Here is a 5611-nt window from a genome sequence, read left to right on the forward strand (position 1 = left end):
TCAGGGTGGATCCTCCGCCTCCTCCCTGGTAATTGACAAGCCCCCCCCCCCTCACCTGTCCAGTGGTCAGGTCCTCCCCCCACCCCCTCACCTGTCCAGTGGTCAGGTCCTTCCCCCACCCCTTCACCTGTCCAGTGGTCAGGTCCTCCCCCCACCCCCTCACCTGTCCAGTGGTCAGGTCCTTCCCCCACCCCTTCACCTGTCCAGTGGTCAGGTCCTCCCCCCACCACCTCACCTGTCCAGTGGTCAGGTCCTCCCCCCACCACCTCACCTGTCCAGTGGTCAGGTCCTCCCCCCACCACCTCACCTGTCCAGTGGTCAGGTCCTCCCCCCACCACCTCACCTGTCCAGTGGTCAGGTCCTCCCCCCACCACCTCACCTGTCCAGTGGTCAGGTCCTCCCCCCACCACCTCACCTGTCCAGTGGTCAGGTCCTCCCCCCACCACCTCACCTGTCCAGTGGTCAGGTCCTCCCCCCACCCACCTCACCTGTCCAGTGGTCAGGTCCTCCCCCCACCACCTCACCTGTCCATTGGTCAGGTCCTCCCCCCCCCCACCTCACCTGTCCATTGGTCAGGTCCTCCCCCCCCCACCTCACCTGTCCATTGGTCAGGTCCTCCCCCCCACCTCACCTGTCCAGTGGTCAGGTCCTCCCCCCACCCCCTCACCTGTCCAGTGGTCAGGTCCTCCCCCCACCCCCTCACCTGTCCAGTGGTCAGGTCCTCCCCCCACCCCCTCACCTCTCCAGTGGTCAGGTCCTCCTCCCCCCCCACCTCACCTGTCCAGTGGTCAGGTCCTCCTCCCCCCCACCTCACCTCTACAGTGGTCAGGTCCTCCCCCCACCCCCTCACCTGTCCAGTGGTCAGGTCCTCCCCCCACCCCCTCACCTGTCCAGTGGTCAGGTCCTCCCCCCACCCGTCCAGTGGTCAGGTCCTCCCCCCACCCCCTCACCTGTCCAGTGGTCAGGTCCTCCCCCCACCACCTCACCTGTCCAGTGGTCAGGTCCTCCCCCCACCACCTCACCTGTCCGGTGGTCAAGTCCTCCCCCCACCCCCTCATCTGTCCGGTGGTCAGGTCCTCCCCCCACCACCTCACCTATCCAGTGGTCAGGTCCTCCCCCCACCCCCTCACCTGTCCAGTGGTCAGGTCCTCCCCCCACCCCCTCACCTGTCCAGTGGTCAGGTCCTCCCCCCCACCTCCTCACCTGTCCAGTGGTCAGGTCCTCCCCCCACCACCTCACCTGTCCAGTGGTCAGGTCCTCCTCCCCCCCACCTCACCTGTCCAGTGGTCAGGTCCTCCCCCCACCTCACCTGTCCAGTGGTCAGGTCCTCCCCCCACCCCCTCACCTGTCCAGTGGTCAGGTCCTCCCCCCACCCCCTCACCTGTCCAGTGGTCAGGTCCTCCCCCCACCCCCTCACCTGTCCAGTGGTCAGGTCCTCCCCCCACCCCCTCACCTGTCCAGTGGTCAGGTCCTCCCCCCACCCCCTCACCTGTCCAGTGGTCAGGTCCTCCCCCCACCACCTCACCTGTCCATTGGTCAGGTCCTCCCCCCACCACCTCACCTGTCCATTGGTCAGGTCCTCCCCCCCACCCCCTCACCTGTCCGGTGGTCAGGTCCTCCCCCCACCCCCTCATCTGTCCGGTGGTCAGGTCCTCCCCCCACCACCTCACCTATCCAGTGGTCAGGTCCTCCCCCCACCCCCTCACCTGTCCAGTGGTCAGGTCCTCCCCCCCACCTCCTCACCTGTCCAGTGGTCAGGTCCTCCCCCCCACCTCACCTGTCCAGTGGTCAGGTCCTCCCCCCCACCCCCTCACCTGTCCAGTGGTCAGGTCCTCCCCCCACCTGTCCAGTGGTCAGGTCCTCCCCCCCACCCCCTCACCTGTCCAGTGGTCAGGTCCTCCCCCCCACCTGTCCAGTGGTCAGGTCCTCCCCCCCACCCCCTCACCTGTCCAGTGGTCAGGTCCTCCCCCCACCCCCTCACCTGTCCAGTGGTCAGGTCCTCCCCCCACCCCCTCACCTGTCCAGTGGTCAGGTCCTCCCCCCACCCCCTCACCTGTCCAGTGGTCAGGTCCTCCCCCCACCCCCTCACCTGTCCAGTGGTCAGGTCCTCCCCCCACCCCCTCACCTGTCCAGTGGTCAGGTCCTCCCCCCACCCCCTCACCTGTCCAGTGGTCAGGTCCTCCCCCCCACCTCACCTGTCAAGTGGTCAGGTCCTCCCCCCACCTCACCTGTCCAGTGGTCAGGTCCTCCCCCCCACCTCACCTGTCCAGTGGTCAGGTCCTCCCCCCCACCTCACCTGTCCAGTGGTCAGGTCCTCCCCCCCACCTCACCTGTCCAGTGGTCAGGTCCCCCCCCACCTCACCTGTCCAGTGGTCAGGTCCTCCCCCCACCTCACCTGTCCAGTGGTCAGGTCCTCCCCCCCACCTCACCTGTCCAGTGGTCAGGTCCTCCCCCCCACCTCACCTGTCCAGTGGTCAGGTCCTCCCCCCCACCTCACCTGTCCAGTGGTCAGGTCCTCCCCCCCACCTCACCTGTCCAGTGGTGAGGTCCTCCCCCCCACCACACCTGTCCAGTGGTCAGGTCCTCCCCCACCTCACCTGTCCAGTGGTCAGGTCCTCCCCCCACCTCACCTGTCCAGTGGTCAGGTCCTCCCCCCACCTCACCTGTCCAGTGGTCAGGTCCTCCCCCCCCACCTCACCTGTCCAGTGGTCAGGTCCTCCCCCCACCTCACCTGTCCAGTGGTCAGGTCCTCCCCCCCACCTCACCTGTCCAGTGGTCAGGTCCTCCCCCCCCACCTCACCTGTCCAGTGGTTAGGTCCTCCCCCCCCACCTCACCTGTCCAGTGGTCAGGTCCTCCCCCCCACCTCACCTGTCCAGTGGTCAGGTCCTCCCCCACCTCACCTGTCCATTTCCTCCCCCAACCTGTCCGGTCCTCCTCCTCCTCCTCCTCTTCTCCCTCTCACCTGTCCAGTGGTCAGGTCCTCCCCACCACCTCATCTGTCCAGCACCCCCCCCCCCAACCTGTCCGATTCTCCTCCTCCTCTTCTCCCCCTCACCTGTCTGGTTCTCCTCCTCCTCCTCTTCTCCCCCTCGCCTGTCCGGTTCTTCTCCTCCCCCTCGCCTGTCCGGTTCTTCTCCTCCTCCTCCTCCTCTTCTCCCCCTCGCCTGTCCGGTTCTTCTCCTCCTCCTCCTCTTCTCCCCCTCGCCTGTCTGGTTCTTCTCCTCCTCCTCCTCCTCCTCCTCCTCCTCTTCTCCCCCTCGCCTGTCCGGTTCTCCTCCTCCTCTTCTCCCCCTCACCTGTCCTTGTGGTCAGGTCCTCCCCACCACCTCATCAGTCCAGTCCCCCCACAACCTGTCCGGTTCTCCTCCTCCTCCTCTTCTCCCCCCAACCTGTCCGATTCTCCTTCTCCTCTTCTCCCCCTCGCCTGTCCGGTTCTTCTCCTCCTCCTCCTCCTCTTCTCCCCCTCACCTGTCCTTGTGACCTTGTGGTCAGGTCCTCCCCACCACCTCATCAGTCCAGTCCCCCCACAACCTGTCCGGTTCTCCTCCTCCTCTTCTCCCCCTCACCTGTCCGGTCCTTCTCCTCCCCCCCCTCACCTGTCCGGTTCTCCTCCTCCCTCCCCTCACCTGTCCGGTTCTCCTCCTCCTCCCCTCACCTGTCCGGTTCTCCTCCTCCTCCCTCCCCTCACCTGTCCGGTTCTCCTCCTCCTCCCTCCCCTCACCTGTCCGGTTCTCCTCCTCCCTCCCCTCACCTGTCCGGTTCTCCTCCTCCTCCCTCCCCTCATCTGTCCGGTTCTCCTCCTCCTCCTCCTCCTCCCTCCCCTCACCTGTCCGGTTCTCCTCCTCCTCCCTCCCCTCACCTGTCCGGTTCTCCTCCTCCTCCCTCCCCTCACCTGTACGGTTCTCCTCCTCCTCCTCCCTCCCCTCACCTGTCCGGTTCTCCTCCTCCTCCTCCCTCCCCTCACCTGTCCGGTTCTCCTCCTCCTCCTCCCTCCCCTCACCTGTCCGGTTCTCCTCCTCCTCCTCCCTCCCCTCACCTGTCCGGTTCTCCTCCTCCTCCTCCCTCCCCTCACCTGTCCGGTTCTCCTCCTCCTCCTCCCTCCCCTCACCTGTCCGGTTCTCCTCCTCCTCCTCCCTCCCCTCACCTGTCCGGTTCTCCTCCTCCTCCTCCCTCCCCTCACCTGTCCGGTTCTCCTCCTCCTCCTCCCTCCCCTCACCTGTCCGGTTCTCCTCCTCCTCCTCCCTCCCCTCACCTGTCCGGTTCTCCTCCTCCTCCTCCTCCCTCCCCTCACCTGTCCGGTTCTCCTCCTCCTCCTCCCTCCCCTCACCTGTCCGGTTCTCCTCCTCCTCCTCCCTCCCCTCACCTGTCCGGTTCTCCTCCTCCTCCTCCCTCCCCTCACCTGTCCGGTTCTCCTCCTCCTCCTCCCTCCCCTCACCTGTCCGGTTCTCCTCCTCCTCCTCCCTCCCCTCACCTGTCCGGTTCTCCTCCTCCCTCCCCTCACCTGTCCGGTTCTCCTCCTCCTCCCTCCCCTCACCTGTCCGGTTCTCCTCCTCCTCCCTCCCCTCACCTGTCCGGTTCTCCTCCTCCTCCCTCCCCTCACCTGTCCGGTTCTCCTCCTCCTCCTCCCTCACCTGTCCGGTTCTCCTCCTCCTCCTCCCTCCCCTGTCCGGTTCTCCTCCTCCTCCTCCCTCCCCTGTCCGGTTCTCCTCCTCCTCCTCCCTCACCTGTCCGGTTCTCCTCCTCCTCCTCCCTCACCTGTCCGGTTCTCCTCCTCCTCCTCCCTCCCCTGTCCGGTTCTCCTCCTCCTCCCTCCCCTCACCTGTCCGGTTCTCCTCCTCCTCCCTCCCCTCACCTGTCCGGTTCTCCTCCTCCCTCCCCTCACCTGTCCGGTTCTCCTCCTCCCTCCCCTCACCTGTCCGGTTCTCCTCCTCCCTCCCCTCACCTGTCCGGTTCTCCTCCTCCCTCCCCTCACCTGTCCGGTTCTCCTCCTCCCTCCCCTCACCTGTCCGGTTTCTCCTCCTCCTCCTCCTCCTCCCTCCCCTCACCTGTCCGGTTCTCCTCCTCCTCCCTCCCCTCACCTGTCCGGTTCTCCTCCTCCTCCCTCCCCTCACCTGTCCGGTTCTCCTCCTCCTCCCTCCCCTCACCTGTCCGGTTCTCCTCCTCCTCCCTCCCCTCACCTGTCCGGTTCTCCTCCTCCTCCCTCCCCTCACCTGTCCGGTTCTCCTCCTCCTCCCTCCCCTCACTTGTCCGGTTCTCCTCCTCCTCCTCCCTCCCCTCACCTGTCCGGTTCTCCTCCTCCTCCTCCCTCCCCTCACCTGTCCGGTTCTCCTCCTCCTCCTCCCTCCCCTCACCTGTCCGGTTCTCCTCCTCCTCCTCCCTCCCCTCACCTGTCCGGTTCTCCTCCTCCTCCCTCCCCTCACCTGTCCGGTTCTCCTCCTCCTCCTCCCTCCCCTCACCTGTCCGGTTCTCCTCCTCCTCCTCCCTCCCCTCATCTGTCCGGTTCTCCTCCTCCTCCTCCCTCCCCTCACCTGTCCGGTTCTCCTCCTCCTCCTCCCTCCCCTCACCTGTCCGGTTCTCCTCCTCCTCCTCCTCCCTCCCCTCACCTGTCCG

The 5611-nt window shown here is 66.7% G+C and overlaps 1 protein-coding gene across 1 annotated transcript in view; it reads right to left on the reverse strand.

Moving 5' to 3' along the window:
* LOC143995792 (uncharacterized) overlaps positions 1-1041 on the reverse strand; it is an 18351-nt gene extending 17310 nt beyond the window's left edge. Inside the window, exon 1 of the mRNA XM_077490504.1 lies at positions 1023-1041. The gene's annotated coding sequence lies outside the window, so the exon portion shown is untranslated. The remainder of the gene's footprint in view (positions 1-1022) is intronic.
* Positions 1042-5611: the final 4570 nt, after the last annotated feature.

Source organism: Lithobates pipiens, unplaced genomic scaffold, assembly GCF_037356315.1.
Source record: "Lithobates pipiens isolate NorthernLeopardFrog02 unplaced genomic scaffold, aLitPip1_a1.2 Scaffold_19, whole genome shotgun sequence".
NCBI classification, from domain to species: domain Eukaryota; kingdom Metazoa; phylum Chordata; class Amphibia; order Anura; family Ranidae; genus Lithobates; species Lithobates pipiens.